Source organism: Staurois parvus, unplaced genomic scaffold (genome assembly GCF_062004578.1).
Source record: "Staurois parvus isolate SC_StPar_1 unplaced genomic scaffold, SC_StPar_1.0 ptg000048l, whole genome shotgun sequence".
Lineage (NCBI taxonomy): Eukaryota > Metazoa > Chordata > Amphibia > Anura > Ranidae > Staurois > Staurois parvus.
Window position 1 is genome coordinate 10,978,505 of NW_028317844.1, and position 15,161 is coordinate 10,993,665.

Genomic DNA, 15,161 nt, shown 5'->3' on the forward strand with positions numbered 1-15,161 from the left:
TTCATTTGACTGTCAGATTGAAATTAAGACATTTCATTCACTAAATTAAGTGACCTTCACATGGCTAAGTGACCATACACTTGTTAAAATGACTTTAATAGGCGATCAACCTCTACTTTATTGTACAGCAGTTCTGTTAAAATTCTATTGCAGATTTTCAAGCTTGGGGCTTTTTTGCAAGATGAATGATCACAGTAACTATCAACACCTGCGCTATAAGATAGTGAGGCGACTTACAAGGAATAAATATATGCATATTCCTAACAGATATAGGGTAAATGTGGAGTCTAAAAGTAAAATTATGATAAAGTGATGGTTAGTGCAAATAACATATTTATATAATATGTGCAACACAAATAAATAATGAAACACATAAAATAGTGCCAATCACAAGTATCACAAAATTAAACAAAAGTGTCCATTAGAGGTCTGGCAAAGATTGTGGCTTCACCACAACTGAATGGTTTCACCATGCTCCAAAAACTGATATTCACAAATTTTACTCCATAAAAACATGCCTAAGTTCACATGAAATAGGTATATACAGGTGAAACTCGAAAAAATTAAAATATCGTGCAAGAGTTCATTTATTTCAGTAATGCAACTTAAAAGGTGAAACTAATATATGAGATAGACTCATTACATGCAAAGCAAGATAGTTCAAGCCGTGATTTGTCATAATTGTGATGATTATGGCTTACAGCTCATGAAAACCCCAAATCCACAATCTCAGAAAATTAGAATATTGTGAAAAGGTGCAATATTCTAGGCTCAAAGTGTCCCACTCTAATCAGCTAATTAAGCCATAACACCTGCAAAGGGTTCCTGAGCCTTTAAATGGTCTGTGAGTCTGGTTCAGTAGGAATCACAATCATGGGAAAGACTGCTGACCTGACAGTTGTGCAGAAAACCATCATTGACACCCTCCATAAGGAGGGAAAGCCTCAAAAGGTAATTGCAAAAGAACTTGGATGTTCCCAAAGTGCTGTATCAAAGCACATTAATAGAAAGTTATGTGGAAGGGAAAAGTGTGGAAGAAAAAGGTGCACAAGCAGCAGGGATGATCGCAGCCTGGAGAGGATTGTCAGGAAAAGGCCATTCAAAAGTGTTGGGGACTTTCACAAGGAGTGGACTGAGGCTGGAGTCAGTGCATCAAGAGCCACCACACACAGACTGATCCTAGACATGGGCTTCAAATGTCATATTCCTCTTGTCAAGCTGCTCCTGAACAACAAACAAAGTCAGAAGCGTCTTACCTGGGCTAAAGAAAAACAGACCTGGTCTGTTGCTCAGTGGTCCAAAGTCCTCGTTTCTGATGGGAGTAAATTTTGCATCTCATTTGGAAACCAAGGACCCAGAGTATGGAGGAAGAATGGAGAGGCACACACTGCAAGATGCTTGAAGTCCAGTGTGAAGTTTCTACAGTTTGTGTTGATTTGGGGAGCCTTGTCATCTGCTGGTGTTGGTCCACTGTGCTTCATTAAGTCCAGGGTCAACGCAGCCGTCTATCAGGAGATTTTGGAGTACTTCATGCTTCCTTCGGCAGACGAGCTTTATGGGGATGCTGACTTCATATTTCAGCAGGACTTGGCACTTGCCCACACTGCCAAAAGCACCAAAAACTGGTTCAATGACTGTGGGATTACTGTGCTTGATTGGCCAGCAAACTCGCCTGACCTGAACCCCATAGAGAATCTATGGGGCATTGCCAAGAGAAAGATGAGAGACATGAGACCGAACAATGCAGAAGAGCTGAAGGCCGCTATTGAAGCATCCTGGTCTTCCATAACACCTCAGCAGTGCCACAGGCTGATAGCTTCCATGCCACGCCGCATTGAGGCAGTAATTGCTGCAAAAGGGGCCCAAACCAAGTACTGAGTACATATGCATGCTTATACTTTTCAGAGGTCCGATATTGTTCTATGTACAGTCTTTGTTTTATTGATTGCATGTAATATTCTAATTTTCTGAGATTGTGGATTTGGGGTTTTCATGAGCTGTAAGCCATAATCATCACAATTATGACAAATCACGGCTTGAACAATCTTGCTTTGCATGTAATGAGTCTATCTCATATATTAGTTTCACCTTTTAAGTTGCATTACTGAAATAAATGAACTTTTGCACGATATTCAAATTTTTTGAATTTCACCTGTATATTTTAGTAAATCATTAACTATATGTAACTAATACGTATTCATAGTGTTAATTGTATATATAGTCACTATTTAGTACTAGTGTCACTTTAAATTGCAGAGTGCTAAAGAAAGTAATATTAAATGATGTGAGAAAAGTGTACAAAGAACGAAAGTGGTAGTATTACAAAATATATAATAAAAACTTTAACCTGAATTTTATTTTATTTTCTTCCTGTGCTGCCGCTGAAGATTAATTGCCTTCTATAGTTTAAAAATCCTTACTGCAGGGCTTTTAGTTGTGAGAGTGCTGAATGCATCAAATAAAAAAGTAAACATTTCACCCTTACAGGAGTAGCAGCAAACTTCTCATCATATGTTCCATAAAAAAATTAGCAAACTTAAACAAGTATGCCATCAAAGCATTTCTGTACAGTGTACAGCTGTTTCAGTATGAGTTGTTTTTCATATGCTGATTATTTTGTCATGTTAGCAAAGGTTCGGCATTCAACTAAAAGCACACAGTAATGTAGAATCAACATATAAGAAATGCAGATGTGGAGATTAATAGGAAGGATTCAGTGAGTGGAGATATAATGAGGTGCTTGAAACAACGTCAACTATTTATTATTATAGCTTTATTAAAGCAGACCAAAAGTCTTACAATTAACAATGCATGTTCCAATGCATAACATCACAACATCACCAAAACAGACTATACAACAAAAAAATTACATTCTAAACATAATTCTAAGAGACTCTAAAAAGGTTGTTTCAGGGGTCTAATTATTTTTCTTTATAAAACGATAGGAAGAAACTGAAGGAGCCTTTCCAGTTTTTATACATGTTTGTGCTTATCATTTTATGACATCCTGGCAAGAAGGTTTTATCAAACATTTACTGTTGTACTGATTTACACCTGTGCATAGAAACCAATCAACTTCTAAGTTAATCTTGTTCAATTAAGATTTGAGGAAACAACACGGAAGCTGATTGGTTTCTATGCAGAGCTGCACCAGATTTTGCACTCTCCCGTTTTAGTGAATCAACCCCTCAGTGTAAATGTTTTAAATCTAACTACATATTTTTTAATAGAGTTTTCCCTCACCAGCTGCTCCTGTGACTCCAAGACAAGAAAGAGGACAGGGTCCTCACCAGGATAGGAAGGCACAGACAGCAATAAAAACACTGCCAGAATTTTCAACATTTCTCAGCTCTACTAAAAATGTGCTCTTTGTGACAGAATCCCAAAGGAGAATTTCCTATCACTTCCTGTCCTGAAAAAAAAATGAGATGAAATCTCCCCAATGGAGACTCAACTGGCAATAAAAGCCTAACAGAAGCTCAAACTTTTCTCAGTTGTATCCAAAATGAAATAAGGCATTTTGAACCGACTTTAACTAAAACACCATTCAGAAAAATTATTTTAGGAAAGAAATCTGAAACCAGTTTGAAGGCATCATGAATCAAAAATTGCTGTGGTCATCCACTGGTAAGAAATGTTACCGTTTCTTTAAACAAATGTTGTACCTGTTAAAGGGAGTAACCATTGGTGGCTACAGATGTTGATCACCAGGTCCCGGCCGGAGATTTGTGGGAAAAAAAGATGTACAGTTCATTTATGCACAGCGTTGCATGATCGCACAATTGTCAGTTAAAGTAACGCAGCTGTCAGGTACCTACTGATGGTAGCTCTAGAGCTCCACAGACCGGATTTCCCCAGGGTGCAGAGTCTAAGCCCCAAATCTGCTTGTTCACCAGAGCCCCTGATGGTGGGGATGGACTTGGAGCAGACTGAGACCCGGTTGCGGCCCCGGTGTACACCCAGCTGTGGTAGAGGGAACCGCCAGTTGCACATAGCAGGGTGAGAGCCTGATGTGAAGAGGTAGAGCAGGCCCGGACTGCAACGGATGGATCCATGCAGGATGGATGGATGGAACATTAGCGGAGTCAGACAGGCTCGGTCGGTGACAGTGGAGGCAGAGCGGTACAGAGCAGCAGGCAGAGAATCGTCGGGTCACAAGCCAGGTTCAGTAGCAGGAGATCAGATAATCGGGGACAGGCAGAAGAATGGTCAAACGAGCCAGGAGTCAGGGCAGGAGATGGTCAGCTGTAATCAGGATCAGGCAGGGTTCGGCAACAACAAGATACTCTCACAGGAACAGGATAAACAGGAACAAGACCATACGGCAATGAGAGCATTGCAAGAGCTGGTTTAAATAGCCCGTCCGGCACCGACAGGCATGCCTGGGTCCTAGTGCCTGCCCAGAGCCGTCATTGGTGACAGGCGCACCTGGGTCCTAGTGCCTGCCTGTATGTCTTGTCGGGATCCTACGCATGTGCAGATTCGTACGCCACGGCAATCTTCTCGTTCCCTGACAGCAGCACTGTATTGCAAAAAATGGCCTGGCCAGGAAGGGTCGGTAAATTCTCTGGAGGGCAAGTGGTTAAAGAAAAACAAGTCCATTTTACTCACTTTGTTCATCTCACACAGCCAGTCATTTGAAAGAAAAACAGGATTTACCTTTGCACATGATTAGATAACTGGGCAAATTGTGTACAGTTGTGACCAAAATTATTCAACCCCCACTGAAATTGAGTGTTTTGGCCAGTTTGACATTGCTTTTGATCATTCAGTCATCTTGCTTACATTTACATTAAAGAGGCACTTGTAGGTCAGACAAATATAACATAACAGTTATAATGAAATAACCACAAATGTCTTTTCTGTGCTCACAGCATTATCAGTTTTATTCAACCCCCAAGTGACATTCAATCTTAGTACTTAGTACAGCATCCTTTTACAGTTATAACAGCTTTTAAACGTGAAGCATAGCTTGACACAAGTGTCTTGCAGCGATCTACGGGTATCTTCGCCCATTCTTCATGGGCAAAGGCCTCCAGTTCAGTCACATTCTTAGGCTTGCGCACTGCAACTGCTTTCTTTAAGTCCCACCAGAGGTTCTCAATCGGATTTAAGTCTGGTGACTGCGATGGCCACTCCAAAATGTTCCAGCCTTTCCTCTGCAACCATGCTCTAGTGGACTTGGAGGTATGCTTGGGATCATTGTCCTGTTGAAAGGTCCAACGTCTCCCAAGCCTCAGGTGTGTGACGGACTGCATCACGTTTCCATCCAATATCTCCTGGTACTGAAGAGAATTCATGGTACCTTGCACACGCTGAAGCTTCCCTGTACCTGCAGAAGCAAAACAGCCCCAAAGCATGATTGACCCTCCACCATGCTTCACAGTAGGCAAGGTGTTCTTTTCATCATAGGCCTTGTTCTTCCTCCTCCAAACATAGCGTTGATCCATGGGCCCAAACAGTTCTAATTTTGTTTCATCAGTCCACAGAACACTATCCCACAACTTTTGTGGTTTGTCCACATGGCTTTTGGCATACTGCAGTCGACTCTTCTTATTCTTTGGAGACAGCAAGGGGGTACGCCTGGGAGTTCTGGCACGGAGGCCTTCATTACGCAGTGTGCGTCTTATTGTCTGGGCTGAAACTTCTGTACCCACATCTGACAAATCTTTTCTCAGTTCCTCAGCAGTCACACGGGGACTTCTCTCCACTCTACGCTTCAGGTAGCGCACAGCAGTCGAAGTCAGCATCTTCTTTCTGCCACGACCAGGTAGCGTTTCAACAGTGCCCTTTGCCTTGAATTTGCGAATGATGCTTCCTAAGGTGTCTCTTGGTATGTTTAACATCTTTGCAATCTTCTTATAGCCATTGCCCTTCCTGTGAAGAGAAATCACCTCTTCTCTTGTCTTCCTGGACCATTCTCTTGCCTTCACCATGTTTGTAACCACACCAGTAAATGTCTAGAAGGAGCTGAGTATCACAGTCATTTTAAAGCTGCCTAATTGGTGCTTATTATGCTTGATTGCTGCTCGGTGACATCCACAGGTGTTTTCAATACCTGATGGAAAGCACCTGTATGAACCTCTGTTCTTCAGAGTGGTAGTCTTTAAGGGGTTGAATAATTGTGGCAATGAAGAAACCACATAAGAACCATTTACTACTGTATTACATAAACAATTGATGTCATTTTAGTTGCATTTGGGTAGTTACAACGTCCTTGTAGGATTTGATTCTGAATACAATTCCAAATGTACACTATAGTCCCTAAACCCCTTTACAGCATTGGGGGTTGAATAATTTTGGTCACAACTGTAATTAGTCCAGAATGGTAGATGGTCTACGTAAACATTCTTCCCCTTTGGTAAATCAATCACACGGGGGCTGATTTACTAAAGGCAAATATACTGTTCACCTAGAAAAGTGAATTTTCACTTTAATTTGTCTTGTTCTTGATTGAGTATTCTTTGCAAAGTGAACTTTCACTACAGTCACAAAGCTAAGTTAACATTACCTTGCAAAGTAAAAATAAAAATTAACATTATCTACTTTTTTTGTACATCAACTCCATTGTGTCTAAAGATTCTATTTTTTAATAAGGGTAACACATAACTATAAAACAAGATGAAAAAAAAACAAAGAAGAAGTTGAATATACAATATATTTGCCTTTGATTATTAAGCATAATGTCAATAAGCAGGTACCTTAACCACCTTGCACCTAGGACTAAACTGGTAATATCTGGAGGAGATTATATTTTAAATACCTAAATTACCCCTCCCCCATAATTAATTATGTTATCAACCATAACTTGATTTATCTGTTCTGGAGTTTTTAAATGGACACAAAGGATATGGATTTCAATTATAAACTTAACTCCTGCCTTATCTTTTTCTTTACTTTTTTTCTGTTGCCCCATTTTTTCATGTACAGTCAATTTTAGGAATTGCAGAGCTTTCACCCTCTGGCTGATTGCCCAGCTTAACTTTGCACCAGTGCATTGTGATTGAATATTTTCTATGTAAGTGGCATTTTACATGATCTTCCTCAGTTCCTGCTATTCAGGCTTTTCAGTTATCTAAAATTATAAATTGCCCAAACTGAGGCAGATCATGTAGATCATGCAGATTGGCATTCACATATTTTACAAAACATGCAAATCACAATATGGCTTTCAAAAGATAGATTTACTGATTCACCAACAAACTGCATATTCAAAAAAATCAATTTAGATATTTCTACTTTCAGTATTCTCTTAACCGCATGTTTCTCCTTATTCATATAGGTCATTCAGTCTCTTCAGAATGGTTTATCAGATCTTTAAGCTGCAAGTAAAACAGCTGAAATAATTAGTTTAGATTGGGGTGAGACTTATTTTGCACATAAATTGGGGTACTGCTTCCAAAATTGAGTTTTCAGTTGTAGCATTTTGTATATTCTTCTGAAGTAATATATTTATTGAATGAACCTGGTTTACTGGGTATTGGAGGCAATGATTAACTTTTACATTTTATAAAATTGGGGCATTAAAGGACCAATGGTTTTTCAACAAAAAAGGGGTTTAAGGGAAACTGTAAAGTGAGGCTTGAAATGAGTGTGGTCAGTTGTGAATGAAGCAAAATATGGGTGTATTATTAAGGGGTTCAATTAAATACCTACAAACATTTCAGGCTCTACGTGACAGCAGCATACTAAAGCAGCAATATAACTAGTCTTATAATCAACAGTATAGCACGTATAGTTCCAATTGTAAGAATACTTCATTGGATGAAAAGAATGTGAAGTGGTGTACAAAACGTTGGCATTATCAACAGTGAAGCACTGAATTGCCCTGGCCTTGGGACAAGCAGGGTTCAGTGAACTTCAAAGAAGTTCGGATACCAAACCTGAACCCCATGAAAATCATTGGGAACCAAATCTGTCAAATTGAAAAGAGAATGTTGAAAAATAGCATGGGGGGTGAGCACTGCTGTGAGGAACATGTGCCAATGGAAAAAAAGTTTTTAAATAAGTTATATTTGACTGGTAGCAGTGATTTTTTTAAAGCACTGGGATTTACAAATTAAAAAATAATTGTTAATTGTCAGCAAATTACATCTCCCTCCTGGCTTCTTTTTTAAAAGACACACCGACCCCCAAAGGCCCCCCAAAATACATAGCAGAACCCTAAAGGTCTGCTATGCATTGTGGGTGACCTGTGGAGGGGGTCTGTGAGCTTTTTTTTTTTTTTTTAGAAAATTACATTTTCTTTACCAACAATTTTGTCTTTTTAATTTTTTCATTGTAAATGTAACTTTTGCGGTAGCACATCCTACAACAGGAATGAAAACAAACATTTTCATGAGGTCATCAATCACAATGCCCACTGCACACTGACTCTCCCAAAAAAAAAGGTGACACATAGCACACAACCGATCCCAATGCTACATGTAGCCAAATGACAGCTCCCCAAGCTGTCTTCAGCTATACAAAGGAAGCAGCAGGGATAGTGGTGTCATCATTTCTAAAATAAGGCCATATGATATTACTGTATTTAAGCAATAATGCAACCCACTCCATTCCTTTGTCCCTTGTCATGGCCGTCCAATCTGAACACCCTAAATGCTGGAAGTATACCTAATTGACAGTATGGAATCTGTGCCACTCCTTTCCTTGCATTCTGAAACATACTTCCTATATTTCTACATATCTTAAATAGATCATTTGCCTCAGCAAGTGGTCAGGTCCTACAGAAAAGCTACTGAGTCATCACTCAGTATGCAGACAGGCAAGGCAGGAACTAGACAGTATGCCTCACATTGTACTTCAGTTCACTAAGCACACCACGCTATGCACCCCACATATACCTAGAACTCCATAGCATAAACCTTATTGCATTTAGAACTTCAAAGTCATAATTATGCTACATTAACCTCTTCCAGCCCAGATCAATTCTGCAATTTCACACACACATGTTAAAACCAGCATTTTTTGGTAGAAAGTTACTTAGAACTCCCAAACAGTATATATTTTGTGAAAGCAGATTCCCTGGAGAATAAAAGAGAGGTTAGTGCAATTTTTTGTTGTATGATATGTGCGCAGCTGTTAATCAAACACAAATTTTCAGGAAAATGAAATATTAGTGCACATAAAAATAATATATTACCAAATTTTTTGGTAAAATATAAAAATTGATGTTGCACTGAGTAAATAGACACAAAACATGTCAAGGTTTAAAATTGCACATGTCAACAAAATGGCAGCAAACTACTGTTCTTTAAAAATCTCCATAGGCAAAGCTTTAAAAGCCTTTACAGATTTCCAGTTTAGAATTAAACAGGAGATATGGCACTAGAATTATTTCTCTCACTCTGATATTAATGAGAATACCTTACATGTGTGGCACAATCTCTGTTTATATATACACTTGAGACCAGGGGCGGACTGACAACTCATGGGGCCCCCGGGCAATAGGGGATCATGGGGCCCCTGTGTCCTTGCCCAAACTCAAAAAAGCCTATGAAAAAGGTACCAGGGGCATCTCATGGGGCCCCCTACTGACCCAGGGCCCTCGGGCAGTGCTCGAGTTTCCAAATGGTCAGTCCGCCCCTGCGCGAGACCTACATGCGCGTTTGAACTTGCTTGTGACCATGGGGGTATCATGGTGCTTTCATTTTTTCATTATTTATTTTAGTTTCAATTTATTTTACACTTTTTTTTAAATGTTTTTAATTAAAAAATATTTATATCACATTGGATGAACAACATCCCTTGTGATAGCCTGGAAATGTATTATTTATTGAGAGATCTGTAGTCTTTAGACTCCTAATCACTCCCCTGCCATCCAATGCAGCCGATCAAACACAGTGAAATCTGACCGGCTGCTTCACTGGCCAAAAACAGCCAGTAAACAAAGAACCAAAACTGGAAGTGCCAAAATCTAGCCAATCACAGCCTGTCAACACTAAGCCCAGCTGTTATGAATGGAATCCATTCACGAGAGTTCATACGATTGCTGTTACAATGATAATCACTGTAACAGCAATCACAGTGTAAAAAATAAAATACCCCCTTCACAGTAGTGCAGTGTCACTATGGTTACTCTGATGAAAGTATGTAAAAGAAAAAAATGTTTAAAAAAATTTAACTTTAAACTTTTTTTTCCTACATACTGTCACTTGTTAGTATACCTGATCACCACCACACCAGTCATATGATGATGCTTTACTGCACTGGTGACAGTAAGTAAAAAAATAGTAAAGGAAAAAACTAATTTTGTTCTCATTTTCCAAAAAAAGTGACAAAAAATTACAACTTCCAAAAACTTGCCATGCCTCTTACTAAATACCTTGGACTGACTACTTTCCAAAAAGGGGTCATTTGGGGGGCATATGTACAGTCCTGGCAGTTTAGAGCCTCAATACATGAGAGACCATTAGTGTATCAGGACTGAATAATTTTCAAATATATACAGGGTGGATCGAAAGTTTGGGCACCCCAGCTAAAAAGTTGTATTAATGTGCATAAAGAAGCCAAGGAAAGATGGAAAAATCTCCAAAAGGCATCAAATTACAGATTAGACATTCTTATAATATGTCAACAAAAGTTAGATTTTATTTCCATCATTTACTCTTTCAAAATAACAGAAAACAAAAAAATGGCGTCTGCAAAAGTTTGGGCACCCTGCAGAATTTATAGCATGCACTGCCCCCTTTGCAAAGCTGAGACCTGCCAGTGTCATGGATTGTTCTCAATCATCGTCTGGGAAGACCAGGTGATGTCAATCTCAAAGGTTTTAAATGCCCAGACTCATCTGACCTTGCCCCAACAATCAGCACCGTGGGTTCTTCTAAGCAGTTGTCTAGAAAACTGAAACTGAAAATAGCTGGAGAAGGCTATAAGAAGATAGCAAAGCGTTTTCAGATGTCAATATCCTCTGTTCGGAATGTAATTAAGAAATGGCAGTCGTCAGGAACAGTGGAAGTTAAAGCAAGATCTGGAAGACCAAGAAAAATATCAGACAGAACAGCTCGCAGGATTGTGAGAAAAACAATTCAAAACCCACGTTTGACTGCACGATCCCTCCAGAAAGATCTGGCAGACACTGGAGTTGTTGTACACTATTCCACTATAAAGAGATACTTGTACAAATATGGTCTTCATGGAAGAGTCATCAGAAGAAAACCTCTTCTACGTCCTCACCACAAAAATCATCGTTTGAACTTTGCAAATGAACATATAGACAAGCCTGATGCATTTTGGAAACAAGTTCTGTGGACCGATGAGGTTAAAATGGAACTTTTTGGCTGGAATGAGCAAAGGTACGTTTGGAGAAGAAGGGGCACAGAATTTAATGAAAAGAACCTCTGTCCAACTGTTAAGCATGGGGTTAGATCAATCCTGCTTTGGGGTTGTGTTGCAGCCAGTGGCACAGGGAACATCTCACGAGTAGAAGGAAAAATGGATTCAATAAAATTTCAGCAAATTTTGGATGGTAACTTGATGCCATCTGTGAAAAAGCTGAAGTTAAAGAGAGGATGGCTTCTACAAATGGATAATGATCCTAAACACACCTCGAAATCCACGGGGGATTACATCAAGAGGCGTAAACTGAAGGTTTTGCCATGGCCTTCACAATCTCCTGACCTCAACATAATTGAAAATCTATGGATAGACCTTAAAAGAGCAGTGCGTGACAGACAGCCCAGAAATCTCAAAGAACTGGAAGACTTTTGTAAGGAAGAATGGGCAAAGATACCTCAAACAAGAATTGAAAGACTCTTGGCTGGCTACAAAAAGCGTTTACAAGCTGTGATACTTGCCAAAGGGGGCAGTACAAGATATTAACTCTGCAGGGTGCCCAAACTTTTGCAGACGCCATTTTTTTGTTTTCTGTTATTTTGAAAGTGTAAATGATGGAAATAAAATCTAACTTTTGTTGACATATTATAAAAATGTCTAATCTGTAGTTTGATGCCTTTTGGAGATTTTTCCATCTTTCCTTGGCTTCTTTATGCACATTAATACAAATTCTTAGCTGGGGTGCCCAAACTTTCGATCCCCACTGTATACCATAGTGTGTAGATGCTATAACTTTCACACAGAGTAAATAATATACGCTGATTTGGGTTATTCTTACCAAAAAAAAGTAGCATATAGCAAAATATATTTAAAAAATTATTAAATACCACCAAAAGAAAGCTCTATTTGTGTGAAAATAATGGTAGAAATTTCATTTGGGCAGGGTTGCATGACCGAGCAATTGCAGTTAAAGTAGTGCAGTACTGAATATCAAAAAATGCCCTGGTCATGAAGGGGTTAAAACCTTCTGGCGTTTAAGTAGATAAAAAGTTAATTTGGACATCTCTACTTTCTGTGTTATGTTACCCCCTTTCCCATGATTCTCGTGGCTCTATTTAAATTGTTCAAAGCTTTCTAATAAGTTAAAAGCCAAAGTAACTTTACTAAATAATGCAAAACTATAGCTGAAATGGTGTTGGTGTGGTGGTTATACCAAAATTTTTATATATATATTTTCTGCAGATGCTTTTCTACCATAAGATACAGTAGATTTTTTTTTACATTTGGCTTGCAAAACTTTCTCATCTATTTTGCTTTGTTAATTTAGAAATTGTTCAAATATTGATGTGCCTTTTATCCAAAATAAACATTAATAACAGTTTAAACATATAAAACCCTAATGCTTCATCTATAGCACATACTGTTGTTTCATTAAAACATGTTTAATACAAGCATAACTGAAGCCTAAGCCAGTCTCAAGTCATAATACAGGTAAATAGAGCAGAGTAAAATATGTATTATATTTTCAATTTGGCAAGTGACAAGTTGCACATGTGCACTTTCATGATCCCTTGGGATCAGCTGGGGTATGTTATTTATAAATTATCTGACAGAATCACTGTAGTTAATGAGACTGTGAGCACCTCTTTCAGAAAGATACAAGTTTCCTCTGACTTTATTTAATACTGGTCAAATATCACTGCGAATAGGATCCCTAGAGGTGAAACAGTCTACACACAGTTCAACCTTTGTGCGAAATCACTAGAAGTCCCAAGAGATTTTCTGCTGAATACATGAAGTGCTGTGATCGTATTTTTGCAACTGAAACTCCAGAATTTATCGAAATGGTGATTAGAATAAGAAACTTAGAAAAAGATTTGAGCTAAAGTAAAATATTTCATTTATTGTATATGAAAATAATAAAAAGAATATTAAATACGCAAAGAAAAATATTTTACAAACAAATTATATCTTTCACCAGACATTATCAGTTGCATTTAAAGAATACTGGGTAGCAGTGTGGATTAGGCCAGCTATGCATGGATATAAATTCAGCCGGTTATCAGGGACCAGGCAAATTTTAATCTGTATATGGGCAGTTTGCTTGTACACAAGTCGGTCTATCAATTGACTTGTGTACAATCAGCCTGCTGTGTTTTTACCTAAATTTAAGGTGGATGGGGGAATCAAATCATTGTTTTTTGTTCAACCTGGCTTGTTAAAAAAATGACCAATGTATGCACTGCCTTAACATAGAACAATAATATACTATATCTAGAATAATATCTCAATACTATTTAAGATGGTAGGTGAGCATCAACAATAACAACTTTAAGAACAACAATCTTCAGTACTGATATTTATAGGAGTGTTGTAATACCATACAATTCCTAAGATAGTACAAAGGTCTTGCACAATCTACAGAAGTCCGACTTGACTGTCTGTTCCTGGCTACATTAGAAAATCCTGACCACAAGTACACTTCAAAAAGCATTACATAACTGTATGATATACTGTATTACAACCATTGCTTGAAAACCAGCAAATTATACTTAGGTTTCAGCATACTTAGACATTTGCCATTATAGCTTTATACATAATGACATTGGGGTTTTTTTCCATACAAAATTCTATTGAAACAAAAGGAAGGAGCAAAACAAATCAACAGACTTACAGAGTCAGTATACAAGTGCCCAGACAAAAGGTTACATGTATGTGCATACAAAAGGGATGACTGATATGTTCTATAAATCCAGGGATGAATTCTTACACAAGGACAATGTTTTGTCTTTGTGAACAAAGATTATTCGAATCAACAGGCATTTACCAATAGTTTACTAAGCTAAAAACATGTTCTTGTAAATGTTAGAAGACCCTTCAGATTCAGCCTGAGGATGTTTTATATAGATCTAAAAATGTTGTTTGGGGTTTAAAACAATGCTTTAGTGTGCTCTAGCAGACCATTGACAAGGTCCAGATTTGCTAAAACCTGTTTAAGCCTATACCCACCTCGCCATTCCCATTTCTATTTTGCATTTCCAGAGAGGAGCTGAAAAGTGCATTAAGATAATTTGGAAAGCCATAAAAAGCACTTACACCCCCTTCCCACCCAGGCCAATTTTCAGCTTTCAGCGCTGTCACACTTTGAATGACATTTGTGCAGGCATGCAACACTGTACCCATATGAAATTATTATAATTTTTTGTTCACACAAATAGAGCTTTCTTTTGGTGGTATTTACTTGCCGCTGGGTGTTTTATTTTTTGCACTATAAACAAAAAAGAACAAAACAATTGAAAAAAAAAGATTTTTTTTGTTTCAGTTATAACATTTTGTAAACAAGTAATTTTTCTCCTTCACTGATATGCGTTGATGAGGCTGCACTAATAGACAGCACTGATGGGCACTGATAGGCAGCACTGATAGGCGGCACTGATGAGGTGGCACAGATAGGCAAAACTGATAGGCGGCACTGATAGGCAGCACTGATGAGCTGGCACTGATGCTGCTGCACTGATATGCAACAATGATGGGCACTGATAGGTGGCAATGATGGGTGGCACTGACTGGTGTCACTGCTGGGCACTGACTGGAAATACTGCTGGGCACTGATAGGTGGCACTGCTGGGCAGCACTGATGGGTGGCAATGATGGGTGGCAATTCTGGGCACAGGTGGGTGGCACTACTAGGCACTACTAAACATTGGTGGGTGGCACTGCTGGGAAATGCTGGGTTTCACCGCTGGGCACTTGTGGGGGGCACTGCTGAGCACAGGTGGATGGCACCGGTGGGTGGCACTGCTGGGCACTAATCATCAGGGCACTGATCATCAGTGCCCTGATGATTGGTGCTGATCCGTCCTCTTACAATTGCCGGTTATCGG

General features: G+C 38.9%; 1 protein-coding gene across 2 annotated transcripts in view; it reads right to left on the reverse strand.

Moving 5' to 3' along the window:
- The window catches only part of GRIK2 (glutamate ionotropic receptor kainate type subunit 2), an 855,383-nt gene that overhangs the window by 597,152 nt on the left and 243,070 nt on the right, over positions 1–15,161 (reverse strand). The gene's annotated exons all lie outside the window — the stretch shown is intronic.